The sequence below is a fragment of the Phalangium opilio genome, unplaced genomic scaffold, assembly GCF_054372755.1.
Source record: "Phalangium opilio isolate 3A_F unplaced genomic scaffold, DU_Popi_V2 ptg000019l_1, whole genome shotgun sequence".
Taxonomy (NCBI): Eukaryota; Metazoa; Arthropoda; class Arachnida; order Opiliones; family Phalangiidae; genus Phalangium; species Phalangium opilio.
This window is the reverse complement of record NW_028324152.1, coordinates 8,833,824-8,859,825: the sequence shown is the minus strand read 5'-3', so window position 1 is coordinate 8,859,825 and position 26,002 is coordinate 8,833,824. Positions and strand designations below refer to the sequence as shown.

Here is a 26,002-nt window from a genome sequence, read left to right as displayed (position 1 = left end):
TCTTTTTTTCCTCTTTTAAATTCCAATGGATTTCAAAAAAGGAAACATATTTTCTTTTTGTTATTGTTTTAAAAAGATGAAGGTTAATTTGTCTCACTTAATTTAAATTCGAATTATTAACTAGCACTCTCGGCAACGGCCATATCACGCTGAGAACACCGGTTCTCGTCCGATCACCGAAGTTAAGCAGCGTCGAGCGAAGTCAGTACTTGAAGGGAGACCACTTAAAAACAGTGCGTGCCGTTGGCTTTTTCTCTTTTTTTCCTCTTTTAAATTCCAATGGATTTCAAAAAAGGAAACATATTTTCTTTTTGTTATTGTTTTAAAAAGATGAAGGTTAATTTGTCTCACTTAATTTAAATTCGAATTATTAACTAGCACTCTCGGCAACGGCCATATCACGCTGAGAACACCGGTTCTCGTCCGATCACCGAAGTTAAGCAGCGTCGAGCGAAGTCAGTACTTGAAGGGAGACCACTTAAAAACAGTGCGTGCCGTTGGCTTTTTCTCTTTTTTTCCTCTTTTAAATTCCAATGGATTTCAAAAAAGGAAACATATTTTCTTTTTGTTATTGTTTTAAAAAGATGAAGGTTAATTTGTCTCACTTAATTTAAATTCGAATTATTAACTAGCACTCTCGGCAACGGCCATATCACGCTGAAAACACCGGTTCTCGTCCGATCACGGAAGTTAAGCAGCGTCGAGCGCAGCGAGTACTTGGGAACACTGCGTGCCGTTCGCTTTTTCCTTTTTGTTTTCTCTTGTTAAAATCCACCAGATATGAAAAAAGCAAACATACCTTCTTTTTGTTATTGTTTTATAAGAGGAAGGATAATTAAATTCAAATTATTAACTAGGACTCTCGGCAACGGCCATGTCACGCGGAATACACCGGTTCTCGTACGATCACCGAAGTTAAGCAGCGTCGAGCGCAGTCAGTACTTGGGAGGGAGACCACTTAGGAACACTGCGTGCCGTTGGCTTTTTCACTTTTTTTCCTCTTTTAAATTCCAATAGATATGAAAAAAGCAAACATATTTTCTATTTGTTATTGTTTTAAAAAGATGAAGGTTAATTTGTCGCAATTAATTTAAATTCGAATTATTAACTAGCACTCTCGGCAACGGCCATATCCCGCTGAAAACACCGGTTCTCGTCCGATCACCGAAGTTAAGCAGCGTCGAGCGCAGTCAGTACTTGGGAGGGAGACCAGTTAGGAACACTGTGTGCCGTTGGCTTTTTCACTTTTTTTTCCTCTTTTAAATTCCAATAGATATGAAAAGAGCAAACATATTTTCTTTTTGTTATTGTTTTAAAAAGATGAAGGTTAATTTGTCTCACTTAATTTAAATTCGAATTATTAACTAGCACTCTCGGCAACGGCCATATCACGCTGAGAACACCGGTTCTCGTCCGATCACCGAAGTTAAGCAGCGTCGAGCGAAGTCAGTACTTGGGAGGGAGACCACTTAGGAACAGTGCGTGCCGTTGGCTTTTTCTCTTTTTTTCCTCTTTTAAATTCCAATGGATTTCAAAAAAGGAAACATATTTTCTTTTTGTTATTGTTTTAAAAAGATGAAGGTTAATTTGTCTCACTTAATTTAAATTCGAATTATTAACTAGCACTCTCGGCAACGGCCATATCACGCTGAAAACACCGGTTCTCGTCCGATCACGGAAGTTAAACAGCGTCGAGCGCAGCGAGTACTTGGGAACACTGCGTGCCGTTCGCTTTTTCCTTTTTGTTTCCTCTTGTTAAAATCCACCAGATATGAAAAAAGCAAACATACCTTCTTTTTGTTATTGTTTTATAAGAGGAAGGATAATTAAATTCAAATTATTAACTAGGACTCTCGGCAACGGCCATGTCACGCGGAATACACCGGTTCTCGTCCGATCACCGAAGTTAAGCAGCGTCGAGCGCAGTCAGTACTTGGGAGGGAGACCACTTAGGAACACTGCGTGCCGTTGGCTTTTTCACTTTTTTTCCTCTTTTAAATTCCAATAGATATGAAAAAAGCAAACATATTTTCTATTTGTAATTGTTTTAAAAAGATGAAGGTTAATTTGTCGCACTTAATTTAAATTCGAATTATTAACTAGCACTCTCGGCAACGGCCATATCCCGCTGAAAACACCGGTTCTCGTCCGATCACCGAAGTTAAGAAGCGTCGAGCGCAGTCAGTACTTGGGAGGGAGACCAGTTAGGAACACTGTGTGCCGTTGGCTTTTTCACTTTTTTTCCTCTTTTAAATTCCAATAGATATGAAAAGAGCAAACATATTTTCTTTTTGTTATTGTTTTAAAAAGATGAAGGTTAATTTGTCTCACTTAATTTAAATTCGAATTATTAACTAGCACTCTCGGCAACGGCCATATCACGCTGAGAACACCGGTTCTCGTCCGATCACCGAAGTTAAGCAGCGTCGAGCGAAGTCAGTACTTGGGAGGAAGACCACTTAGGAACAGTGCGTGCCGTTGGCTTTTTCTCTTTTTTTCCTCTTTTAAATTCCAATGGATTTCAAAAAAGGAAACATATTTTCTTTTTGTTATTGTTTTAAAAAGATGAAGGTTAATTTGTCTCACTTAATTTAAATTCGAATTATTAACTAGCACTCTCGGCAACGGCCATATCACGCTGAGAACACCGGTTCTCGTCCGATCACCGAAGTTAAGCAGCGTCGAGCGAAGTCAGTACTTGAAGGGAGACCACTTAAAAACAGTGCGTGCCGTTGGCTTTTTCTCTTTTTTTCCTCTTTTAAATTCCAATGGATTTCAAAAAAGGAAACATATTTTCTTTTTGTTATTGTTTTAAAAAGATGAAGGTTAATTTGTCTCACTTAATTTAAATTCGAATTATTAACTAGCACTCTCGGCAACGGCCATATCACGCTGAGAACACCGGTTCTCGTCCGATCACCGAAGTTAAGCAGCGTCGAGCGAAGTCAGTACTTGGGAGGGAGACCACTTAGGAACAGTGCGTGCCGTTGGCTTTTTCTCTTTTTTTCCTCTTTTAAATTCCAATGGATTTCAAAAAAGGAAACATATTTTCTTTTTGTTATTGTTTTAAAAAGATGAAGGTTAATTTGTCTCACTTAATTTAAATTCGAATTATTAACTAGCACTCTCGGCAACGGCCATATCACGCTGAAAACACCGGTTCTCGTCCGATCACGGAAGTTAAGCAGCGTCGAGCGCAGCGAGTACTTGGGAACACTGCTTGCCGTTGGCTTTTTCCTTTCTGTTTCCTCTTTTAAATTCCACTAGATATGAAAAAAGCAAACATACCTTCTTTTTGTTATTGTTTTATAAGATGAAGGTTAATTAAATTCAAATTATTAACTATCACTCTCGGCAACGGCCATATCACGCTGATAACACCGGTTCTCGTCCGATCACCGAAGTTAAGCAGCGTCGAGCGCAGTCAGTACTTTGGAGGGAGACCACTTAGGAACACTGCGTGCCGTTAGCTTTTTCACTTTTTTTTTGTCTTTTAAATCCAATAGATATGAAAAAAGGAAACATATTTTCTTTTTGTTATTGTTTTAAAAAGATGAAGGTTAATTTGTCTCACTTAATTTAAATTCAAATTATTAACTACCACTCTCGGCCACGGCGATAACACGCTGAAAACACCGGTTCTCGTCCGATCACCGAAGTTAAGTAGCGTCGAGCGCAGTCAGTACTTGGGAACACTGCGTGTCTTTGGCTTTTCCTTTTTGTTTCCTCTTTTAAATTCCACCAGATATGCAAAATCCAAACATATGTTCTTTTTGTTATTGTTTTATGAATATGAAGGTTAATTAAATTCGAATTATTAAGTAGCACTCTCGGCAATGCCATATCACGCTGAGAACACCGGTTCTCGTCCGATCACCGCAGTTAAGCAACGTCGAGCGAAGTCAGTACTTGGGAGGGAGACCACTTAGGAACAGTGCGTGCCGTTGGCTTTTTCACTTTTTTTTCCTCTTTTAAATTCCAATAGATATGAAAAGAGCAAACATATTTTCTTTTTGTTATTGTTTTAAAAATATGAAGGTTAATTTGTCTCACTCAATTTAAATTCGATTTATTAACTAGCACTCTCGGCAACGGCCATATCACGCTGAAAACACCGGTTCTCGTCCGATCACCGAAGTTAAGTAGCGTCGAGCGCAGTCAGTACTTGGGAACACTGCGTGTCTTTGGCTTTTCCTTTTTGTTTCCTCTTTTAAATTCCACCAGATATGAAAAATCCAAACATATGTTCTTTTTGTTATTGTTTTATAAATATGAAGGTTAATTAAATTCGAATTATTAAGTAGCACTCTCGGCAATGCCATATCACGCTGAGAACACCGGTTCTCGTCCGATCACCGCAGTTAAGCAACGTCGAGCGAAGTCAGTACTTGGGAGGGAGACCACTTAGGAACAGTGCGTGCCGTTGGCTTTTTCTCTTTTTTTCCTCTTTTAAATTCCAATGGATTTCAAAAAAGGAAACATATTTTCTTTTTGTTATTGTTTTAAAAAGATGAAGGTTAATTTGTCTCACTTAATTTAAATTCGAATTATTAACTAGCACTCTCGGCAACGGCCATATCCCGCTGAAAACACCGGTTCTCGTCCGATCACCGAAGTTAAGCAGCGTCGAGCGAACAGTACTTGGGAGGGAGACCAGTTAGGAACACTGTGTGCCGTTGGCTTTTTCACTTTTTTTCCTCTTTTAAATTCCAATAGATATGAAAAGAGCAAACATATTTTCTTTTTGTTATTGTTTTAAAAAGATGAAGGTTAATTTGTCTCACTTAATTTAAATTCGAATTATTAACTAGCACTCTCGGCAACGGCCATATCACGCTGAAAAAACCGGTTCTCGTCCGATCACCGAAGTTAAGCAGCGTCGAGCGAAGTCAGTACTTGGGAGGGAGACCACTTAGGAACAGTGCGTGCCGTTGGCTTTTTCTCTTTTTTTCCTCTTTTAAATTCCAATGGATTTCAAAAAAGGAAACATATTTACTTTTTGTTATTGTTTTAAAAAGATGAAGGTTAATTTGTCTCACTTAATTTAAATTCGAATTATTAACTAGCACTCTCGGCAACGGCCATATCACGCTGAAAACACCGGTTCTCGTCCGATCACGGAAGTTAAGCAGCGTCGAGCGCAGCGAGTACTTGGGAACACTGCTTGCCGTTGGCTTTTTCCTTTCTGTTTCCTCTTTTAAATTCCACCAGATATGAAAAAAGCAAACATACCTTCTTTTTGTTATTGTTTTATAAGATGAAGGTTAATTAAATTCAAATTATTAACTATCACTCTCGGCAACGGCCATATCACGCTGAAAACACCGGTTCTCGTCCGATCACCGAAGTTAAGCAGCGTCGAGCGAAGTCAGTACTTGGGAGGGAGACCACTTAGGAACACTGCGTGCCGTTAGCTTTTTCACTTTTTTTTTGTCTTTTAAATCCAATAGATATGAAAAAAGGAAACATATTTTCTTTTTGTTATTGTTTTAAAAAGATGAAGGTTAATTTGTCTCACTTAATTTAAATTCGAATTATTAACTACCACTCTCGGCCACGGCGATAACACGCTGAAAACACCGGTTCTCGTCGGATCACCGAAGTTAAGTAGCGTCGAGCGCAGTCAGTACTTGGGAACACTGCGTGTCTTTGGCTTTTCCTTTTTGTTTCCTCTTTTAAATTCCACCAGATATGCAAAATCCAAACATATGTTCTTTTTGTTATTGTTTTATAAATATGAAGGTTAATTAAATTCGAATTATTAAGTAGCACTCTCGGCAATGCCATATCACGCTGAGAACACCGGTTCTCGTCCGATCACCGCAGTTAAGCAACGTCGAGCGAAGTCAGTACTTGGGAGGGAGACCACTTAGGAACAGTGCGTGCCGTTGGCTTTTTCACTTTTTTTTCCTCTTTTAAATTCCAATAGATATGAAAAGAGCAAACATATTTTCTTTTTGTTATTGTTTTAAAAATATGAACGTTAATTTGTCTCACTCAATTTAAATTCGATTTATTAACTAGCACTCTCGGCAACGGCCATATCACGCTGAAAACACCGGTTCTCGTCCGATCACCGAAGTTAAGTAGCGTCGAGCGCAGTCAGTACTTGGGAACACTGCGTGTCTTTGGCTTTTCCTTTTTGTTTCCTCTTTTAAATTCCACCAGATATGAAAAATCCAAACATATGTTCTTTTTGTTATTGTTTTATAAATATGAAGGTTAATTAAATTCGAATTATTAAGTAGCACTCTCGGCAATGCCATATCACGCTGAGAACACCGGTTCTCGTCCGATCACCGCAGTTAAGCAACGTCGAGCGAAGTCAGTACTTGGGAGGGAGACCACTTAGGAACAGTGCGTGCCGTTGGCTTTTTCTCTTTTTTTCCTCTTTTAAATTCCAATGGATTTCAAAAAAGGAAACATATTTTCTTTTTGTTATTGTTTTAAAAAGATGAAGGTTAATTTGTCTCACTTAATTTAAATTCGAATTATTATCTAGCACTCGGCAACGGCCATATCACGCTGAAAACACCGGTTCTCGTCCGATCACGGAAGTTAAGCAGCGTCGAGCGCAGCGAGTACTTGGGAACACTGCGTGCCGTTCGCTTTTTCCTTTTTGTTTCCTCTTTTAAAATCCACCAGATATGAAAAAAGCAAACATACCTTCTTTTTGTTATTGTTTTATAAGAGGAAGGATAATTAAATTCAAATTATTAACTAGGACTCTCGGCAACGGCCATGTCACGCTGAATACACCGGTTCTCGTCCGATTACCGAAGTTAAGCAGCGTCGAGCGCAGTCAGTACTTGGGAGGAAGACCCTTAGGAACACTGCGTGCCGTTGGGTTTTTCACTTTTTTTCCTCTTTTAAATTCCAATAGATATGAAAAAAGCAAACATATTTTCTATTTGTTATTGTTTTAAAAAGATGAAGGTTAATTTGTCGCACTTAATTTAAATTCGAATTATTAACTAGCACTCTCGGGAACGGTCATATCCCGCTGAAAACACCGGTTCTCGTCCGATCACCGAAGTTAAGAAGCGTCGAGCGCAGTCAGTACTTGGGAGGGAGACCAGTTAGGAACACTGTGTTCCGTTGGCTTTTTCACTTTTTTTTCCTCTTTTAAATTCCAATAGATATGAAAAGAGCAAACATATTTTCTTTTTATTATTGTTTTAAAAAGATGAAGGTTAATTTGTCTCACTTATTTTAAATTCGAATTATTAACTAGCACTTTCGGAAACGGCCATATCACGCTGAGAACACCGGTTCTCGTCCGATCACCGAAGTTAAGCAGTGTCGAGCGAAGTCAGTACTTGGGAGGGAGACCTCTTAGGAACAGTGCGTGCCGTTGGCTTTTTCTCTTTTTTTCCTCTTTTAAATTCCAATGGATTTCAAAAAAGGAAACATATTTTCTTTTTGTTATTGTTTTAAAAAGATGAAGGTTAATTTGTCTCACTTAATTTAAATTCGAATTATTAACTACCACTCTCGGCCACGGCGATAACACGCTGAGAACACCGGATCTCGTCCGATCACCGAAGTTAAGCAGCGTCGAGCGCAGTCAGTACTTGGGAGGGAGACCACTTAGGAACACTGCGTGCCGTTGGCTTTTTCACTTTTTTTTCCTATTTTAAATTCCAATAGATATGAAAAGAGCAAACATATTTTCTTTTTGTTATTGTTTTAAAAATATGAAGATTAATTTGTCTCACTCAATTTAAATTCGATTTATTAACTAGCACTCTCGGCAACGGCCATATCACGCTGAAAACACCGGTTCTCGTCCGATCACCGAAGTTAAGTAGCGTCGAGCGCAGTCAGTACTTGGGAACACTGCGTGTCTTTGGCTTTTCCTTTTTGTTTCCTCTTTTAAATTCCACCAGATATGAAAAATCCAAACATATGTTCTTTTTGTTATTGTTTTATAAATATGAAGGTTAATTAAATTCGAATTATTAAGTAGCACTCTCGGCAATGCCATATCACGCTGAGAACACCGGTTCTCGTCCGATCACCGCAGTTAAGCAGCGTCGAGCGAAGTCAGTACTTGGGAGGAAGACCACTTAGGAACAGTGCGTGCCGTTGGCTTTTTCTCTTTTTTTCCTCTTTTAAATTCCAATGGATTTCAAAAAAGGAAACATATTTTCTTTTTGTTATTGTTTTAAAAAGATGAAGGTTAATTTGTCTCACTTAATTTAAATTCGAATTATTAACTAGCACTCTCGGCCACGGCGATAACACGCTGAGAACACCGGTTCTCGTCCGATCACGGAAGTTAAGCAGCGTCGAGCGCAGCGAGTACTTGGGAACACTGCGTGCCGTTCGCTTTTTCCTTTTTGTTTCCTCTTTTAAAATCCACCAGATATGAAAAAAGCAAACATACCTTCTTTTTGTTATTAATTTATAAGAGGAAGGATAATTAAATTCAAATTATTAACTAGGACTCTCGGCAACGGCCATGTCACGCTGAATACACCGGTTCTCGTCCGATCACCGAAGTTAAGCAGCGTCGAGCGCAGTCAGTACTTGGGAGGAAGACCACTTGGGAACACTGCGTGCCGTTGGCTTTTTCACTTTTTTTCCTCTTTTAAATTCCAATAGATATGAAAAAAGCAAACATATTTTCTATTTGTTATTGTTTTAAAAAGATGAAGGTTAATTTGTCGCACTTAATTTAAATTCGAATTATTAACTAGCACTCTCGGCAACGGACATATCCCGCTGAAAACACCGGTTCTCGTCCGATCACCGAAGTTAAGAAGCGTCGAGCGCAGTCAGTACTTGGGAGGGAGACCAGTTAGGAACACTGTGTTCCGTTGGCTTTTTCACTTTTTTTCCTCTTTTAAATTCCAATAGATATGAAAAGAGCAAACATATTTTCTTTTTATTATTGTTTTAAAAAGATGAAGGTTAATTTGTCTCACTTAATTTAAATTCGAATTATTAACTAGCACTCTCGGCAACGGCCATATCACGCTGAGAACACCGGTTCTCGTCCGATCACCGAAGTTAAGCAGCGTCGAGCGAAGTCAGTACTAGGGAGGGAGACCACTTAGGAACAGTGCGTGCCGTTGGCTATTTCTCTTTTTTTCCTCTTTTAAATTCCAATGGATTTCAAAAAAGGAAACATATTTTCTTTTGTTATTGTTTTAAAAAGATGAAGGTTAATTTGTCTCACTTAATTTAAATTCGAATTATTAACTAGCACTCTCGGCAACGGCCATATCCCGCTGAAAACACCGGTTCTCGTCCGATCACCGAAGTTAAGAAGCGTCGAGCGCAGTCAGTACTTGGGAGGGAGACCAGTTAGGAACACTGCGTGCCGTTGGCTTTTTCCTTTCTGTTTCCTCTTTTAAATTCCACCAGATATGAAAAAAGCAAACATACCTTCTTTTTGTTATTGTTTTATAAGATGAAGGTTAATTAAATTCAAATTATTAACTAGCACTCTCGGCAACGGCCATATCACGCTGAAAACACCGGTTCTCGTCCGATCACCGAAGTTAAGCAGCGTCGAGCGCAGTCAGTACTTGGGAGGGAGACCATTTAGGAACACTGCGTGCCGTTAGCTTTTTCACTTTTTTTTTGTCTTTTAAATCCAATAGATATGAAAAAAGGAAACATATTTTCTTTTTGTTATTGTTTTAAAAAGATGAAGGTTAATTTGTCTCACTTAAGTTAAATTCGAATTATTAACTACCACTCTCGGCCACGGCGATAACACGCTGAGAACACCGGATCTCGTCCGATCACCGAAGTTAAGCAGCGTCGAGCGAAGTCAGTACTTGGGAGGGAGACCACTTAGGAACAGTGCGTGCCGTTTTCTTTTTCTCTTTTTTTCCTCTTTTAAATTCCAATGGATTTCAAAAAAGGAAACATATTTTCTTTTTGTTATTGTTTTAAAAAGATGAAGGTCAATTTGTCTCACTTAATTTAAATTCGAATTATTATCTAGCACTCTCGGCAACGGCCATATCACGCTGAGAACACCGGTTCTCGTCCGATCACCGAAGTTAAGCAGCGTCGAGCGAAGTCAGTACTTGGGAGGGAGACCACTTAGGAACAGTGCGTGCCGTTGGCTTTTTCTCTTTTTTTCCTCTTTTAAATTCCAATGGATTTCAAAAAAGGAAACATATTTTCTTTTTGTTATTGTTTTAAAAAGATGAAGGTTAATTTGTCTCACTTAATTTAAATTCGAATTATTAACTAGCACTCTCGGCAACGGCCATATCACGCTGAAAACACCGGTTCTCGTCCGATCACGGAAGTTAAGCAGCGTCGAGCGCAGCGAGTACTTGGGAACACTGCGTGCCGTTGGCTTTTTCCTTTCTGTTTCCTCTTTTAAATTCCACCAGATATGAAAAAAGCAAACATACCTTCTTTTTGTTATTGTTTTATAAGATGAAGGTTAATTAAATTCAAATTATTAACTAGCACTCTCGGCAACGGCCATATCACGCTGAAAACACCGGTTCTCGTCCGATCACCGAAGTTAAGCAGCGTCGAGCGCAGTCAGTACTTGGGAGGGAGACCACTTAGGAACACTGCGTGCCGTTAGCTTTTTCACTTTTTTTTTGTCTTTTAAATCCAATAGATATGAAAAAAGGAAACATATTTTCTTTTTGTTATTGTTTTAAAAAGATGAAGGTTAATTTGTCTCACTTAATTTAAATTCGAATTATTAACTACCACTCTCGGCCACGGCGATAACACGCTGAGAACACCGGATCTCGTCCGATCACCGAAGTTAAGCAGCGTCGAGCGCAGTCAGTACTTGGGAGGGAGACCACTCAGGAACACTGCGTGCCGTTGGCTTTTTCACTTTTTTTTCCTCTTTTAAATTCCAATAGATATGAAAAGAGCAAACATATTTTCTTTTTGTTATTGTTTTATAAATATGAAGGTTAATTTGTCTCACTCAATTTAAATTCGATTTATAAACTAGCATTCTCGGCAACGGCCATATCAGGCTGAAAACACCGGTTCTCGTCCGATCACCGAAGTTAAGTAGCGTCGAGCGCAGTCAGTACTTGGGAACACTGCGTGTCTTTGGCTTTTCCTTTTTGTTTCCTCTTTTAAATTCCACCAGATATGAAAAATCCAAACATATGTTCTTTTTGTTATTGTTTTATAAATATGAAGGTTAATTAAATTCGAATTATTAAGTAGCACTCTCGGCAACGGCCATATCGCGCTGAAAACACCGGTTCTCGTCCGATCACGGAAGTTAAGCAGCGTCGAGCGCAGCGAGTACTTGGGAACACTGCGTGCCGATCGCTTTTTCCTTTTTGTTTCCTCTTTTAAAATCCACCAGACATGATAAAAGCAAACATACCTTCTTTTTGTTATTGTTTTATAAGAGGAAGGATAATTAAATTCAAATTATTAACTAGGACTCTCGGCAACGGCCATGTCACGCTGAATACACCGGTTCTCGTCCGATCACCGAGGTTAAGCAGCGTCGAGAGCAGTCAGTACTTGGGAGGGAGACCACTTAGGAACACTGCGTGCCGTTGGCTTTTTCACTTTTTTTCCTTTTTTAAATTCCAATAGATATGAAAAAAGCAAACATATTTTCTATTTGTTATTGTTTTAAAAAGATAAAGGTTAATTTGTCGCACTTAATTTAAATTCGAATTATTAACTAGCACTCTCGGCAACGGCCATATCCCGCTGAAAACACCGGTTCTTGTCCGATCACCGAAGTTAAGAAGCGTCGAGCGCAGTCAGTACTTGGGAGGGAGACCAGTTAGGAACACTGTGTTCCGTTGGCTTTTTCACTTTTTTTCCTCTTTTAAATTCCAATAGATATGAAAAAAGCAAACATATTTTCTATTTGTTATTGTTTTAAAAAGATGAAGGTTAATTTGTCTCACTTAATTTAAATTCGAATTATTAACTAGCACACTCGGCAACGGCCATATCCCGCTGAAAACACCGGTTCTCGTCCGATCACCGAAGTTAAGCAGCGTCGAGCGAAGTCAGTACTTGGGAGGGAGACCAGTTAGGAACACTGTGTGCCGTTGGCTTTTTCACTTTTTTTCCTCTTTTAAATTCCAATAGATATGAAAAGAGCAAACATATTTTCTTTTTGTTATTGTTTTAAAAAGATGAAGGTTAATTTGTCTCACTTAATTTAAATTCGAATTATTAACTAGCACTCTCGGCAACGGCCATATCACGCTGAGAACACCGGTTCTCGTCCGATCACCGAAGTTAAGCAGCGTCGAGCGAAGTCAGTACTTGGGAGGGAGACCACTTAGGAACAGTGCGTGCCGTTGGCTTTTTCTCTTTTTTTCCTCTTTTAAATTCCAATGGATTTCAAAAAAGGAAACATATTTTCTTTTTGTTATTGTTTTAAAAAGATGAAGGTTAATTTGTCTCACTTAATTTAAATTCGAATTATTAACTAGCACTCTCGGCAACGGCCATATCACGCTGAGAACACCGGTTCTCGTCCGATCACCGAAGTTAAGCAGCGTCGAGCGAAGTCAGTACTTGGGAGGGAGACCACTTAGGAACAGTGCGTGCCGTTGGCTTTTTCTCTTTTTTTCCTCTTTTAAATTCCAATGGATTTCAAAAAAGGAAACATATTCTACAGGGCCGGTAGGCCCTTGTAGATATGACTTGATACCCGTTTGTAATGCTAAACGAAAAAATCACCTTTTTAGGGTTAGCGTCCCATAGAAAAAGCATTACATTTTACCAGGTTTTTTGGGGAAATTGTCATAGGCGATACGGAAAAACTACAGCGAAGTTAGTTTTCGGAATACTTTCAAATTAACAAGAATTTACTAAATGAGAAACTTACCTGCTTAGATTTTAAATAATTGAAGTCTAATTTTTGTAATTTAACTAATTAATTATGCCTCGAGTTCCCTATTTCATAGCAGACGACAGTAGGAAAGTTTATTTCATAGCAGCATAGCCCACTCGATCCGCGCTCTCGGACGCTGCGCTGCTCAAGCGCGAGCAGCTTGCGTCGTGATGCGCGTGATCGAGTGGGCTATGATAGCAGACGACAGTAAGGCAACGCTAATTTTTTTTTTGATATTTCATCCGAGCTCTAACACCGTTATTTGGATTTTCTAATGAACTATAACGCCCTTGAAAAGCAAAATTGTTTTTATCAGGTCCAATTTTCGTCTAAAAAAGTAATTCAGGTAAATAATTACAGTTAATAGAGGTTTTAATATCGTTTGAAGTAATTTTTCGACGTTCGTTTTGGCCAAGGCTTAAGTTGAATTTTGGAAAGTCTTTGTAATATACTCTTTATAGCGTCTTTCGTCCTTTAAGATTATAAAAAAAGCTGATTTCCAGCTCTGTTTTGGAATTTGATTTAGTCTGCTTCGTTTCATGCTAGAAACATATCCTAAGTTCCTAACCCTAGGATTTACACTTTAAAATACTACTGGAAAGATGACAAAAGTGTTTTCGCTTCGCAGTTAAGACAGTGGTGTTTACGTAAGCGCAGTTAATTCGACACTTCCATATGAGGTATACAGGGTTTCATTATTTTTTAAATATATATTAATTTTATTTTGGCTATTCTCAGTGAGCATTCATATGTTAGAACGCAATTTCGGATTTTTGTGGTCTCCCAAGTCTCCAAAACAGTAAGTTTAACATTTTAGGGAAAATTATTATAAAAATCAAGAATATGTATATCATCAAGGGTATAAATAGGCAACCTAAGACCCATTTGATTTATGATGTAGTACATCATGTTAGGTTTAGATACAGGGTTAAGCTTATGTTAGGCTAGGTTGTTATGAGCGGCTAAATGTTCACCTGTTTTTGGAATTATCAAGTTGTTGCTAATTATCTTGTTTATTTCCACAAATTTTCTAAAAAAAATGGTATTTTAGCTTCTTTCTACCCTAAAAGGAGGCGCACTTTTAGCCATAATCAATGCACTTATTTAAAAAGTAAACAGTTCTACGAAATTAACTTTACGATTTTGAAAAGGCTATTAATTTTATTTAATACTCACTAATATCTCGTGCGATCATTATAATTAATGTATGACAATCTAAAGATGATTTCGATTTATATTTTATTCAAAACCGCTAATAGCATTTTCGGTTCCTTAGATAATAGGGACGGGAAATGACATTTTCAGCCTGTTACGAGTTGACTACTGCCTTAAGACTGAAGTGACAGATATTATACAAAAACGTCTTTGTTTGGACCAAGACCGAAAAAACCAACGATATGAGTGAGGTTTATCAATTGACTGAAGTTCAGATATTGAAATTTTTCTTTAAGTATTTTTAGTAGTTTAATCCTTAATCACTAATTAATTCAATCAACTGATTTTACTTTTAATCGATCTATTCCCTCTAAATTTATTCAAAAAATTGCATATCTCCGCTTTTTCAAGAACAATTCCATTTTCCGAAAACATTTTATCATGAAATTAATTATTTTGAAGGGATTTCTTATCGATGTTCCTTAACTTGTAAGGACCTTGACGGACATTGGTTTAAATGTTAGTGGCTTGAGAAATTTTCAAGTTTGCACCAAAAAATGTTTTTTCAACGGTTTCAATTTGTTGAGAAGACTGATATTCGATAAAATATGATTAAGAGTAATTTATTTTGCTCGGACTAATAAAATAATATCGTTTATCAAAGGAAAAGGAACAACTTTTGTCCCATGTGGTACCTTTTAGTAGGTAGCTCTCCTTTCATGGACGGGAAAAATATTTTATAAGCATAAAAATAACCAAAAGTTAGTGTAAAGATTCCATAAAAAGAAAAATTTCTCAGTACTGTACAATGTAATTTTATATTCTTTTCAGCGGAATTAATACATAAATCACTTCACTCTAAACGAGTTATGATATAAAATTTTGCAGTCATCCGTGCTTGCAGTGTATGGGTGCTCTTCTTAGAAATTCAGTAGAATATTTCAAATATTAATTATTGATCCCTCTAAACGTACTCCCTTCAAAATAATTAATTTCATGATAAAATGTTTTCGGAAAATGGAATTGTTCTTGAAAAAGCGGAGATATGCAATTTTTTGAATAAATTTAGAGGGAATAGATCGATTAAAAGTAAAATCAGTTGATTGAATTAATTAGTGATTAAGGATTAAACTACTATAAATACTTAAAGAAAAATTTCAATATCTGAACTTCAGTCAATTGATAAACCTCACTCATATTGTTGGTTTTTTCGGTCTTGGTCCAAACAAAGACGTTTTTGTATAATTTTCTTTTTGTTATTGTTTTAAAATGATGAACGTTAATTTGTCTCACTTAATTTAAATTCGAATTATTAACTAGCACTCTCGGCAACGGCCATATCACGCTGAAAACACCGGTTCTCGTCCGATCACGGAAGTTAAGCAGCGTCGAGCGCAGCGAGTACTTGGGAACACTGCGTGCCGATCGCTTTTTCCTTTTTGTTTCCTCTTTTAAAATCCACCAGATATGATAAAAGCAAACATACCTTCTTTTTGTTATTGTTTTATAAGAGGAAGGATAATTAAATTCAAATTATTAACTAGGACTCTCGGCAACGGCCATGTCACGCTGAATACACCGGTTCTCGTCCGATCACCGAAGTTAAGCAGCGTCGAGAGCAGTCAGTACTTGGGAGGGAGACCACTTAGGAACACTGCGTGACGTTGGCTTTTTCACTTTTTTTCCTCTTTTAAATTCCAATAGATATGAAAAAAGCAAACATATTTTCTATTTGTTATTGTTTTAAAAAGATGAAGGTTTATTTGTCGCACTTAATTTAAATTCGAATTATTAACTAGCACTCTCGGCAACGGCCATATCACGCTGAAAACACCGGTTCTCGTCCGATCACGGAAGTTAAGCAGCGTCGAGCGCAGCGAGTACTTGGGAACACTGCGTGCCGTTCGGTTTTTCCTTTTTGTTTCCTCTTTTAAAATCCACCAGATATGAAAAAAGCAAACATAACTTCTTTTTGTTATTGTTTTATAAGATGAAGGTTAATTAAATTCAAATTATTAACTAGCACTCTCGGCAACGGCCATGTCACGCTGAATACACTGGTTCTCGACCGATCACCGAAGTTAAGCAGCGTCGAGCGCAGTCAGTACTTGGGAGGGAGACCACTTAGGAACACTGCGTGCCGTTGGCTTTTTCACTTTTTTTCCTCTTTTAAATTCCAATAGATATGAAAGAAGCAAACATATTTTCTATTTGTTATTGTTTTAAAAAGATGAAGGTTAATTTGTCGCACTTAATTTAAATTCGAATTATTAACTAGCACTCTCGGCAACGGCCATATCACGCTGAAAACACCGGTTCTCGTCCGATCACCGAAGTTAAGCAGCGTCGAGCGCAGTCAGTACTTGGAAATTCTGCGTGCCGTTGGCTTTTTCACATTTGTTTCCTCTTTTAAATTCCACCAGATATGAAAAAGCAAACATATCTTCTTTTTGTTATTGTTTTATAAAGATGAAGGTTAATTAAATTCAAATTATTAAATAGCACTCTCGGCAAGGGCCATATCACGCTGAAAACACCGGTTCTCGTCTAATCACCGAAGTTAAGCAGCGTCGAGCGCAGTCAGTACTTGGGAGGGAGAGTACTTGGGAGGGAGACCACTTAGGAACACTGCGTGCCGTTGGCTTCTTCACTTTTTTTTCCTCTTTTAAATTCCAATAGATTTCAAAAAAGCAAACATATTTTCTTTTTGTTATTGTTTTAAAAAGATGAAGGTAAATTTGTCTCACTTAATTTATATTCGAATTATTAACTAGCACTCTCGGCAACGGCCATATCACGCTGAAAACACCGGTTCTCGTCCGATCACCGAAGTTAAGCAGCGTCGAGCGCAGTCAGTACTTGGGAGGGAGACCACTTAGTAACACTGCGTGCCGTTGGCTTTTTCACTTTTTTTCCTCTTTTAAATTCCAATCGATATGAAAAAAGCAAACATATTTTCTTTATGTTATTGTTGTTTTAAAATGATGAAGTTTAATTTGAGACTTCATAACACCGCTCCCGGGTGGGCTCGAACCACGAACCTTTCCGTTAACATCCGAACGCGCAAACCATGGAGCTAAGGAAGCTCAGAAATGAAATGGTCGTCTGGTATAGTGGAAAAACTTTGGCTTTTTACGTCACATCTGAGAGCTCACAACACCGCTCACGGATGGGCTCGAACCACCAACCTTTCGTTTAACAGCCGAACGCGCTAACCATTGCGCCACGGAAGCTCAGAAATTAAATGGTTGTCACGTATTGTGGAAAAGTTTGGACATTTTACGCTACATCTGAGACCGCACAACACCTCTCCCGGGTGGGCTCGAACCACCAAGCCTTTCGGCTAACAGCCGAACGCGCTAACCATTGCTACACGGAAGCCCAAAGATTAAATGGTCGTCAGGTATTGTGGAAAAACTTTGGCTTTTTACGTTACATTTGAGACTTCACAACACCGCTCCCGGGTGGGCTCGAACCACCAACCTTTTGGTTAATAGCCGAACGCGCTAACCATTGCACCACGGAAGCCCAAAAATTAAACGGTCGTCAGGTATTGTGGGAAAACTTTGGCTTTTTACGTCACATCTGAGACTTCACAACACCGCTCCCGGATGGGCTCGAACCACAAACCTTTTGAATAACAGCCGAACGCGCTAACCATTGCGCCACGGAAGCCCAAAAATTAAATGTTCGTCAGTTATTTTTAAAAAACTCTGAATTTTACGTTACATCTAAGACCTCACAACACCGCTCCCGGATGGGCTCGAACCACCAACCTTTCGGTTAACAGCCGACGGCGCTAACCATTGCTACACGGAAGCCCAAAAATTAAATGGTCGTCAGGTATTGTGGAAAAACTTTGGCATTTTGCATAACATTTGAGATCCCACAACACCGCTCCCGGGTGGGCTCGAACCACCAACCTATTGGTTAACAGCCGAACGCGCTAACCATGGCGCCACGGAAGCCCAAAAGTTAAATGGTCGTCAGGTATTGTGGAAAAACTTTGGCTTTTTACGTTACATTTGAGACTTCACAACACCGCTCCCGGGTGGGCTCGAACCACCAACCTTAAGGTTAACTGCCGAACGCGCTAACCATTGCACCACGGAAGCCCAAAAATTAAACGGTCGTCAGGTATTGTGGGAAAACTTTGCCTTTTTACGTCACAACTGAGACTTCACAACACCGCTCCCGGATGGGCTCGAACCACAAACCTTTTGAATAACAGCCGAACGCGCTAACCATTGCGCCACGGAAGCCCAAAAATTAAATGTTCGTCAGTTATTTTTAAAAAACTCTGAATTTTACGTTACATCTAAGACCTCACAACACCGCTCCCGGATGGAATCGAACCACCAACCTTTCGGTTAACAGCCGAACGCGCTAACCATTGCGCCTCGGAAGCCCAAAGATTAAATTTTCGTCAGGTATTGTGGAAAAACTTTGGATTGTTACGTTACATGTGAGATTTCACAACACCGCTCCCGGGTGGGCTCGAACCACCAACCTTTCGGTTAACAGCCGAACGCGCTAACCATTGCGCCACGGAAGCCCAAAAATTAAATGGTCGTCAGGTATTGTGGAAAAACTTTGGCTTTTTACGTTACATTTGAGATCTTACAACACCGCTCCCGGGTGGGCTCGAAACACAAACCCTTCGGTTAACAGCCGAAGGCGCTAACCATTGCGCCACGGAAGCTCAAAAATTAAACGGTCGTCAGGTATTGTGGAAAAAATTTGGCTTTTTACGTTACAATTGAGATCCCACAACACCGCTTCCGGGTGGGCTCGAACCACAAACCTATTGGTTAACAGCCGAACGCGCTAACCATTGAGCCACGGAAGCTCAGAAATTAAATGGTTGTCACGTATTTTGGAAAAGTTTTGACATTTTACGCTACATCTGAGACCACACAAAACCTCTCCCAGGTGGGCTCTAACCAACAAGCCTTTCGGCTAACAGCCGAACGCGCTAACCATTGCGCCACGGAAGCCCAAAGATTAAATTTTCGTCAGTAATTGTGGAAAAACTTTGGATTTTTACGTTACATGTGAGATCTCACAACACCGCTCACGGATGGGCTCGAACCACCAACCTTTCGGTTAACAGCCGAACGCGCTAACCATTGCGCCACGGAAGCGCAAAAATTTAATGGTCGTCACGTATTGTGGAAAAACTTTGACTCTTTACGCCACATCTGAGACCTCACAACACCGCTCACGGATGGGCTCGAACCACCAACCTTTCGGTTAACAGCCGAACGCGCTAACCATTGCGCCACGGAAGCCCAAAAATTAAATGGTCGTCAGGTATTGTGGAAAAACTTTGGCTTTTTACGCTACATTTGAGATCTTACAACACCGCTCCCGGGTGGGCTCGAACCACCAACCCTTCGGTTATCAGCCGAACGCGCTAACCATTGCGCCACGGAAGCTTAAAAATTAAACGGTCGTCAGGTATTGTGGAAAAAATTTGGCTTTTTACGTTACATTTGAGATCCCACAACACCGCTCCCGGGTGGGCTCGAACCACAAACCTATTGGTTAACAGCCGAACGCGCTAACCATTGAGCCACGGAAGCTCAGAAATTAAATGGTTGTCACGAATTGTGGAAAAGTTTTGACATTTTACGCTACATCCGAGACCGCACAACACCTCTCCCAGGTGGGCTCGAACCAACAAGCCTTTCGGCTAACAGCCGAACGCGCTAACCATTGCGCCACGGAAGCCCAAAAATTATAAGGTTGTCACGTTATGTGGAAAAACTTGGGCTTTTTACGTTACATTTGAGACTTCACAACACCGCTCCTGGGTGGCCTCGAACCACCAAACTTTTGGTTAACATCCGAAGGAGCTAACCATGGAGCCAAGAAAGCTCAGAAATGAAATGGTCGTCAGGTATTGTGGAAAAACTTTGACTTTTTACGTCACATCTGAGAACTCACAACACCGCTTCCGGGTGGGCTCGAACCACCAGCCTCTCGGTTAACAGCCGAATGCGCTAACCATTGAGCCACGGAAGCTCAGAAATTAAATGATTGTCACGTATTGTGGAAATCTTTGACTTTTTACGCTACATCTGAGACCCCACAACACCACTTCCGGGAGGGCTCGAACCACCAGCCTCTCGGTTAACAGCCGAACGCGCTAACCATTGCGCCACGGAAGCCCAAAAATTAAACGGTCGTCAGGTATTGTGGAAAAACTTTGGCTTTTTACGTTACATTTGAGACTTCACATCACCGCTCCCGGGTGGGCTCGAACCACCAACCTTTTGAATAACAGCTGAACGCGCTAACCATTGCGCCACGGAAGCCCAAAAATTAAATTTTCGTCAGTTATTTTTAAAAAACTCTGAATTTTACGTTACATCTCAGACCTCACAAAACCACTTCCGGGTGGGCTCGAACCACCAGCCTCTCGGTTAACAGCCGAACGCGCTAACCATGCGCCACGGAAGCTCAAAAATTTAATGTTCGTCAGTTATTGTGGAAAAACTCTGAATTTTACGTTACATCAAAGACCTCAAAACACCGCTCCCGGATGGGCTCGAACCACCAACCTTTCGGTTAACAGCCGACGGCGCTACCCATTGCGCAACGGAAGCCCAAAGATTAAATGTTCGTCAGGTATTGTGGAAAAACTCTGAATTTTACGTTACATCTAAGACCTCACAACACCGCTCCCGGATGGGCTCGAACCACCAACCTTCCGGTTAACAGCCCACGGCGCTAACCATTGCGCAACGGCAGCCCAAAGATTAAATGTTCATCAGGTATTGTGGAAAAACTTTGGATTTTTACGTTACATTTGAGATCTCACAACACCGCTCCCGGGTGGGCTCGATCCACCAACCGTTCGGTTAACAGCCGAACGCGCTAACCATTGCGCCACGGAAGGCCAAAAATTAAATGGTTGTCAGGTATTGTGGAAAAACTTTGGGTTTTTACGTTACATTTGAGATACCACAACACCATTCCCGGGTGGGCTCGAACCACAAACCTATTGGTTAAAAGCCGAACGCGCTAACCATTGAGCCACGGAAGCTCAAAAATTTGATAGTTGTCACGTATTGTGGAAAGGTTTTGACATTTTACGTCACATCTGAGACCTCACAACACCGCTCACGGATGGGCTCGAACCACCAGCCTTTAGGTTAACAGCCGAACGCGCTAACCATTGCGCCACGGAAGCCCAAAAATTATAAGGTTGTCACGTTATGTGGAAAAACTTTTGCTTTTTACGTTACATTTGAGACTTCACAACACCGCTCCTGGGTGGCCTCGAACCACCAAACTTTTGGTTAACATCCGAACGAGCTAACCATGGAGCCAAGAAAGCTCAGAAATGAAATGGTCGTCAGGTATTGTGGAAAAACTTTGACTTTTTACGTCACATCTGAGACCTTGCAACACCGCTCCCGGATGGGCTCGAACCACAAACCTTTTGAATAACAGCTGAACGCGCTAACCATTGCGCCACGGAAGCTCAAAAATTTAATGTTCGTCAGTTATTGTGGAAAAACTCTGAATTTTACGTTACATCTAAGACCTCACAACACCGCTCCCGGATGGGCTCGAACCACCAACCTTCCGATTAACAGCCCACGGCGCTAACCATTGCGCAACGGCAGCCCAAAGATTAAATGTTCGTCAGGTATTGTGGAAAAACTTTGGATTTTTACGTTACATTTGCGATCTCACAACACCGCTCCCGGGTGGGCTCCAACCACTAACCTTTTGGTTAACAGCCGAACGCGCTAACCATTGCACCAGGGAAGCCCAAAATTAAACGGTCGTCAGGTTTTGTGGAAAAACTTTGGCTTTTTACGTTACATTTTAGACTTCACAACACCGCTCCCGGGTGGACTCGAACCACCAACCTTTTGGTTATCATCCGAACGCGCTAACAATGGAGCCAAGGAAGCTCAGAAATGAAATGGTCGTCTGGTATTGTGGAGAATCTTTGGCTTTTTACGATACATTTGAGATCCCACAACACCGCTCCCGGGTGGGCTCGAACACCCAACCTATTGGTTAACAGCCGAACGCGCTAACCATTGAGCTACGGAAGCTCAGAAATTAAATGGTTGTCACGTATTGTGGAAAAGTTTTGACATTTTACGCTACATCTGACACCCCACAACACCTCTCCCGGGTGGGCTCGAACCACCAGCCTTTCGGTTAACAAACGAACGCGCTAACCATTGCGCCACGGAAGCCCAAAAATTAAATGGTCGTCAGGTATTGTGGAGAAACTTAGGCTTTTTTCGATACATTTGAGATCCCACAACACCGCTCCCGGATGGGCTCGAACCACCAACCTTTCAGTTAACAGCCGAACGCGCTAACCATTGCGCCACGGAAGCCCAAAATTTAAATTTTCGTCAGGTATTGTGGAAAAACTTTGGATTTTTACGTTACATGTGAGATTTCACAACACCGCTCCCGAGTGGGCTCGAACCACCAACCTTTCGGTTAACAGCCGAACGCGCTAACCATTGCGCCACGGAAGCCCAAAATTTAAATTTTCGTCAGGTATTGTGGAAAAACTTTGGATTTTTACGTCACATCTGAGACTGAGACCTCACAACACCGCTCACGGATGGGCTCGAACCACCAACCTTTCGGTTATCAGCCGAACGCGCTAACCATTGCGCCACGGAAGCCAAAAAATTAAATGGTCGTCAGGTATTGTTGAAAAACTTTGACTTTTTACGTCACATCTGAGAGCTCACAACACCGCTCACGGATGGGCTCGAACCACCAACCTTTCGGTTAACAGCCGAACGCGCTAACCTTTGCGCCACGGAAGCCCAAAAATTAAATGGTCGTCAGGTATTGTGGAAAAACTTTGGCTTTTTACGTTACATTTGAGATCTTACAACACCGCTCCCGGGTGGGCTCGAACCACCAACCTTTCGGTTAACAGCCGAACGCGCTAACCATTGAGCTACGGAAGCTCAGAAATTAAATGGTTGTCACGTATTGTGGAAAAGTTTTGACATTTTACGCTACATCTGAGACCCCACAACACCTCTTCCGGGTGGGCTCGAACCACCAGCCTTTCGGTTAACAGTCGAACGCGCTAACCATTGCGCCACGGAAGCCCAAAAATTAAATGGTCGTCAGGTATTGTGGAGAAATTTAGGCTTTTTTCGATACATTTGAGATCCAACAACACCGCTCCCGGATGGGCTCGAACCACCAACCTTTCAGTTAACAGCCGAACGCGCTAACCATTGCGCCACGGAAGCCCAAAAATTAAATGGTCGTCAGGAATTGTGGAAAAACTTTGGCATTTTGCATTACATTTGAGATCCCACAACACCGCTCCCGGATGGGCTCGAATCACCAACCTATTGGTTAACAGCCGAACGCGCTAACCATTGCGCCACGGAAGCCCAAAAATTAAATGGTCGTCAGGTATTGTGGAAAAACTTTGGCTTTTTACGTTACATTTGAGACTTCACAGCACCGCTCCCGGGTGGGCTCGAACCACCAACCTTTTGGTTAACAGCCGAAAGCGCTAACCATTGCACCACGGAAGCCCAAAAATTAAACGGTCGTCAGGTATTGTGGGAAAACTTTGGCTTTTTACGTCACATCTGAGACTTCACAACACCACTCGCGGATGGGCTCGAACCACAAACCTTTTGAATAACAGCCGAACGCGCTAACCATTGCGCTACGGAAGCCCAAAAATTAAATGTTCGTCAGTTATTTTTAAAAAACTCTGAATTTTACGTTACATCTAAGACCTCACAACACCGCTCCCGGATGGGCTCGAACCACCAACCTTTCGGTTAACAGCCGACGGCGCTAACCATTGCGCCACGGAAGCCCAAAAATTTTATGTTCGTCAGGTATTGTGGAAAAACTTTGACTTTTTACGTCACATCTGAGACCTCACAACACCGCTCACGGATGGGCTCGAACCACCAACCTTTCGGTTAACAGCCAAACGCGCTAACCATTGCGCCACGGAAGCCCAAAAATTAAATGGTCGTCAGGTATTGTGGAAAAACTTTGGCTTTTTACGTTACATTTGAGATCTTACAACACCGCTCCCGGGTGGGCTCGAACCACCAACCCTTCGGTTAACAGCCGAAGGAGCTAACCATTGCGCCACGGAAGCTCAAAAATTAAACGGTCGTCAGGTATTGTGGAAAAAATTTGGCTTTTTACGTTACAATTGAGATCCCACAACACCGCTCCCGGGTGGGCTCGAACCACACACCTATTGGTTAACAGCCGAACGCGCTAACCATTGTGCCACGGAAGCTCAGAAATTAAATGTTTGTCACGTATTTTGGAAAAGTTTTGACATTTTACGCTACATCTGAGACCACACAACACCTCTCCCAGGTGAGCTCGAACCAACAAGCCTTTCGGCTAACAGTCGAAAGCGCTAACCATTGCGCCAAGGAAGCCCAAAGATTAAATTTTCGTCAGGTATTGTGGAAAAACTCTGAATTTTACGTTACATCTAAGACCTCACAACACCGCTCCCGGATGGGCTCGAACCACCAACCTTCCGATTAACAGCCCACGGCGCTAACCATTGCGCAACGGCAGCCCAAAGATTAAATGTTCGTCAGGTATTGTGGAAAAACTTTGCATTTTTACGTTACATTTGAGATCTCACAACACCGCTCCCGGGTGGGCTCCAACCACTAACCTTTTGGTTAACAGCCGAACGCGCTAACCATTGCACCACGGAAGCCCAAAATTAAACGGTCGTCAGGTATTGTGGAAAAACTTTGGCTTTTTACGTTACATTTTAGACTTCACAACACCGCTCCCGGGTGGACTCGAACCACCAACCTTTTGGTTAACATCCGAACGCGCTAACAATGGAGCCAAGGAAGCTCAGAAATTAAATGGTTGTCTCGTATTGTGGAAAAGTTTTGACATTTTACGCTACATCTGAGACCCCACAACACCTCTTCCGGGTGGGCTCGAACCACCAGCCTTTCGGTTAACAGTCGAACGCGCTAACCATTGCGCCACGGAAGCCCAAAAATTAAATGGTCGTCAGGTATTGTGGAGAAACTTAGGCTTTTTTCGATACATTTGAGATCCCACAACACCGCTCCCGGATGGGCTCGAACCACCAACCTTTCAGTTAACAGCCTAACGCGCTAACCATTGCGCCACGGAAGCCCAAAATTTAAATGTTCGTCAGGTATTGTGGAAAAACTTTGGATTTTTACGTTACATGTGAGATCTCACAACACCTCTCCCGAGTGGGCTCGAACCACCAACCTTTCGGTTAACAGTCGAACGCGCTAACCATTGCGCCACGGAAGCCCAAAATTTAAATTTTCGTCAGGTATTGTGGAAAAACTTTGGATTTTTACGTCACATCTGAGACCTCACAACACCGCTCACGGATGGGCTCGAACCACCAACCTTTCGGTTATCAGCCGAACGCGCTAACCATTGCGCCACGGAAGCCAAAAAATTAAATGGTCGTCAGGTATTGTTGAAAAACTTTGACTTTTTACGTCACATCTGAGAGCTCGCAACACCGCTCACGGATGGGCTCGAACCACCAACCTTTCGGTTAACAGCCGAACGCGCTAACCTTTGCGCCACGGAAGCCCAAAATTTAAATGGTCGTCAGGTATTGTGGAAAAACTTTGGCTTTTTACGTTACATTTGAGATCTTACAACACCGCTCCCGGGTGGGGTCGAACCACCAACCTTTCGGTTAACAGCCGAACGCGCTAACCATTGAGCTACGGAAGCTCAGAAATTAAATGGTTGTCACGTATTGTGGAAAAGTTTTGACATTTTACGCTACATCTGAGACCCCACAACACCTCTTCCGGGTGGGCTCGAACCACCAGCCTTTCGGTTAACAGTCGAACGCGCTAACCATTGCGCCACGGAAGCCCAAAAATTAAATGGTCGTCAGTTATTGTGGAGAAACTTAGGCTTTTTTCGATACATTTGAGATCCAAAAACACCGCTCCCGGATGGGCTCGAACCACCAACCTTTCAGTTAACAGCCGA

The 26,002-nt window shown here is 41.2% G+C and overlaps 18 non-coding genes and 30 pseudogenes across 18 annotated transcripts; 43 read left to right on the top strand and 5 right to left on the bottom strand.

Moving 5' to 3' along the window:
• Positions 1–131: 131 nt before the first annotated feature.
• Positions 132–249, top strand: LOC149701997 (5S ribosomal RNA; annotated as a pseudogene).
• Positions 250–385: 136 nt separating this feature from the next.
• On the top strand, positions 386–503 carry LOC149701996 (5S ribosomal RNA; annotated as a pseudogene).
• Positions 504–864: 361 nt separating this feature from the next.
• Positions 865–983, top strand: LOC149701995 (5S ribosomal RNA; annotated as a pseudogene).
• A 136-nt stretch (positions 984–1,119) lies between these two features.
• LOC149701994 (5S ribosomal RNA) lies at positions 1,120–1,238 on the top strand (annotated as a pseudogene).
• Positions 1,239–1,375: 137 nt separating this feature from the next.
• On the top strand, positions 1,376–1,494 carry LOC149701993 (5S ribosomal RNA). Its single transcript, XR_016382359.1, has one exon. It is a non-coding gene; the product is annotated as a 5S ribosomal RNA (ribosomal RNA).
• A 361-nt stretch (positions 1,495–1,855) lies between these two features.
• LOC149701992 (5S ribosomal RNA) lies at positions 1,856–1,974 on the top strand (annotated as a pseudogene).
• A 136-nt stretch (positions 1,975–2,110) lies between these two features.
• LOC149701991 (5S ribosomal RNA) lies at positions 2,111–2,229 on the top strand (annotated as a pseudogene).
• A 136-nt stretch (positions 2,230–2,365) lies between these two features.
• Positions 2,366–2,484, top strand: LOC149701990 (5S ribosomal RNA; annotated as a pseudogene).
• Positions 2,485–2,620: 136 nt separating this feature from the next.
• On the top strand, positions 2,621–2,738 carry LOC149701989 (5S ribosomal RNA; annotated as a pseudogene).
• A 136-nt stretch (positions 2,739–2,874) lies between these two features.
• Positions 2,875–2,993, top strand: LOC149701988 (5S ribosomal RNA). Its single transcript, XR_016382358.1, has one exon. It is a non-coding gene; the product is annotated as a 5S ribosomal RNA (ribosomal RNA).
• Positions 2,994–3,353: 360 nt separating this feature from the next.
• LOC149701987 (5S ribosomal RNA) lies at positions 3,354–3,472 on the top strand. The gene has a single exon (XR_016382372.1). It is a non-coding gene; the product is annotated as a 5S ribosomal RNA (ribosomal RNA).
• A 360-nt stretch (positions 3,473–3,832) lies between these two features.
• Positions 3,833–3,950, top strand: LOC149701986 (5S ribosomal RNA; annotated as a pseudogene).
• Positions 3,951–4,311: 361 nt separating this feature from the next.
• Positions 4,312–4,429, top strand: LOC149701985 (5S ribosomal RNA; annotated as a pseudogene).
• A 136-nt stretch (positions 4,430–4,565) lies between these two features.
• Positions 4,566–4,682, top strand: LOC149701984 (5S ribosomal RNA; annotated as a pseudogene).
• Positions 4,683–4,818: 136 nt separating this feature from the next.
• LOC149701983 (5S ribosomal RNA) lies at positions 4,819–4,937 on the top strand (annotated as a pseudogene).
• A 360-nt stretch (positions 4,938–5,297) lies between these two features.
• LOC149701982 (5S ribosomal RNA) lies at positions 5,298–5,416 on the top strand. Its single transcript, XR_016382173.1, has one exon. It is a non-coding gene; the product is annotated as a 5S ribosomal RNA (ribosomal RNA).
• A 360-nt stretch (positions 5,417–5,776) lies between these two features.
• Positions 5,777–5,894, top strand: LOC149701981 (5S ribosomal RNA; annotated as a pseudogene).
• Positions 5,895–6,255: 361 nt separating this feature from the next.
• On the top strand, positions 6,256–6,373 carry LOC149701980 (5S ribosomal RNA; annotated as a pseudogene).
• A 358-nt stretch (positions 6,374–6,731) lies between these two features.
• On the top strand, positions 6,732–6,849 carry LOC149701979 (5S ribosomal RNA; annotated as a pseudogene).
• A 136-nt stretch (positions 6,850–6,985) lies between these two features.
• On the top strand, positions 6,986–7,104 carry LOC149701978 (5S ribosomal RNA; annotated as a pseudogene).
• Positions 7,105–7,241: 137 nt separating this feature from the next.
• LOC149701977 (5S ribosomal RNA) lies at positions 7,242–7,360 on the top strand (annotated as a pseudogene).
• A 136-nt stretch (positions 7,361–7,496) lies between these two features.
• LOC149701976 (5S ribosomal RNA) lies at positions 7,497–7,615 on the top strand (annotated as a pseudogene).
• Positions 7,616–7,976: 361 nt separating this feature from the next.
• On the top strand, positions 7,977–8,094 carry LOC149701975 (5S ribosomal RNA; annotated as a pseudogene).
• Positions 8,095–8,454: 360 nt separating this feature from the next.
• LOC149701974 (5S ribosomal RNA) lies at positions 8,455–8,573 on the top strand. Its single transcript, XR_016382169.1, has one exon. It is a non-coding gene; the product is annotated as a 5S ribosomal RNA (ribosomal RNA).
• Positions 8,574–8,709: 136 nt separating this feature from the next.
• On the top strand, positions 8,710–8,828 carry LOC149701973 (5S ribosomal RNA; annotated as a pseudogene).
• Positions 8,829–8,964: 136 nt separating this feature from the next.
• On the top strand, positions 8,965–9,083 carry LOC149701972 (5S ribosomal RNA). The gene has a single exon (XR_016382320.1). It is a non-coding gene; the product is annotated as a 5S ribosomal RNA (ribosomal RNA).
• A 135-nt stretch (positions 9,084–9,218) lies between these two features.
• Positions 9,219–9,337, top strand: LOC149701971 (5S ribosomal RNA; annotated as a pseudogene).
• Positions 9,338–9,458: 121 nt separating this feature from the next.
• LOC149701970 (5S ribosomal RNA) lies at positions 9,459–9,577 on the top strand. The gene has a single exon (XR_016382260.1). It is a non-coding gene; the product is annotated as a 5S ribosomal RNA (ribosomal RNA).
• A 136-nt stretch (positions 9,578–9,713) lies between these two features.
• On the top strand, positions 9,714–9,832 carry LOC149701969 (5S ribosomal RNA; annotated as a pseudogene).
• A 136-nt stretch (positions 9,833–9,968) lies between these two features.
• Positions 9,969–10,087, top strand: LOC149701968 (5S ribosomal RNA). Its single transcript, XR_016382357.1, has one exon. It is a non-coding gene; the product is annotated as a 5S ribosomal RNA (ribosomal RNA).
• A 136-nt stretch (positions 10,088–10,223) lies between these two features.
• LOC149701967 (5S ribosomal RNA) lies at positions 10,224–10,326 on the top strand (annotated as a pseudogene).
• Positions 10,327–10,447: 121 nt separating this feature from the next.
• On the top strand, positions 10,448–10,566 carry LOC149701966 (5S ribosomal RNA). The gene has a single exon (XR_016382214.1). It is a non-coding gene; the product is annotated as a 5S ribosomal RNA (ribosomal RNA).
• A 136-nt stretch (positions 10,567–10,702) lies between these two features.
• LOC149701965 (5S ribosomal RNA) lies at positions 10,703–10,821 on the top strand (annotated as a pseudogene).
• A 585-nt stretch (positions 10,822–11,406) lies between these two features.
• Positions 11,407–11,525, top strand: LOC149701964 (5S ribosomal RNA; annotated as a pseudogene).
• A 136-nt stretch (positions 11,526–11,661) lies between these two features.
• LOC149701963 (5S ribosomal RNA) lies at positions 11,662–11,780 on the top strand (annotated as a pseudogene).
• Positions 11,781–11,916: 136 nt separating this feature from the next.
• On the top strand, positions 11,917–12,035 carry LOC149701962 (5S ribosomal RNA). Its single transcript, XR_016382335.1, has one exon. It is a non-coding gene; the product is annotated as a 5S ribosomal RNA (ribosomal RNA).
• A 136-nt stretch (positions 12,036–12,171) lies between these two features.
• Positions 12,172–12,290, top strand: LOC149701961 (5S ribosomal RNA). The gene has a single exon (XR_016382356.1). It is a non-coding gene; the product is annotated as a 5S ribosomal RNA (ribosomal RNA).
• Positions 12,291–12,426: 136 nt separating this feature from the next.
• On the top strand, positions 12,427–12,545 carry LOC149701960 (5S ribosomal RNA). Its single transcript, XR_016382355.1, has one exon. It is a non-coding gene; the product is annotated as a 5S ribosomal RNA (ribosomal RNA).
• A 2,984-nt stretch (positions 12,546–15,529) lies between these two features.
• LOC149701959 (5S ribosomal RNA) lies at positions 15,530–15,648 on the top strand (annotated as a pseudogene).
• A 360-nt stretch (positions 15,649–16,008) lies between these two features.
• LOC149701958 (5S ribosomal RNA) lies at positions 16,009–16,127 on the top strand (annotated as a pseudogene).
• Positions 16,128–16,263: 136 nt separating this feature from the next.
• Positions 16,264–16,366, top strand: LOC149701957 (5S ribosomal RNA; annotated as a pseudogene).
• Positions 16,367–16,487: 121 nt separating this feature from the next.
• On the top strand, positions 16,488–16,622 carry LOC149701956 (5S ribosomal RNA; annotated as a pseudogene).
• A 137-nt stretch (positions 16,623–16,759) lies between these two features.
• LOC149701955 (5S ribosomal RNA) lies at positions 16,760–16,878 on the top strand. Its single transcript, XR_016382324.1, has one exon. It is a non-coding gene; the product is annotated as a 5S ribosomal RNA (ribosomal RNA).
• A 555-nt stretch (positions 16,879–17,433) lies between these two features.
• Positions 17,434–17,506, bottom strand: TRNAN-AUU (transfer RNA asparagine (anticodon AUU)). The gene has a single exon. It is a non-coding gene; the product is annotated as a tRNA-Asn (tRNA).
• Positions 17,507–18,460: 954 nt separating this feature from the next.
• TRNAN-GUU (transfer RNA asparagine (anticodon GUU)) lies at positions 18,461–18,533 on the bottom strand. Its single transcript has one exon. It is a non-coding gene; the product is annotated as a tRNA-Asn (tRNA).
• Positions 18,534–19,343: 810 nt separating this feature from the next.
• TRNAI-GAU (transfer RNA isoleucine (anticodon GAU)) lies at positions 19,344–19,416 on the bottom strand. Its single transcript has one exon. It is a non-coding gene; the product is annotated as a tRNA-Ile (tRNA).
• Positions 19,417–22,577: 3,161 nt separating this feature from the next.
• TRNAI-GAU (transfer RNA isoleucine (anticodon GAU)) lies at positions 22,578–22,650 on the bottom strand. Its single transcript has one exon. It is a non-coding gene; the product is annotated as a tRNA-Ile (tRNA).
• A 2,718-nt stretch (positions 22,651–25,368) lies between these two features.
• Positions 25,369–25,441, bottom strand: TRNAI-GAU (transfer RNA isoleucine (anticodon GAU)). Its single transcript has one exon. It is a non-coding gene; the product is annotated as a tRNA-Ile (tRNA).
• Between the last annotated feature and the right edge of the window lie 561 nt (positions 25,442–26,002).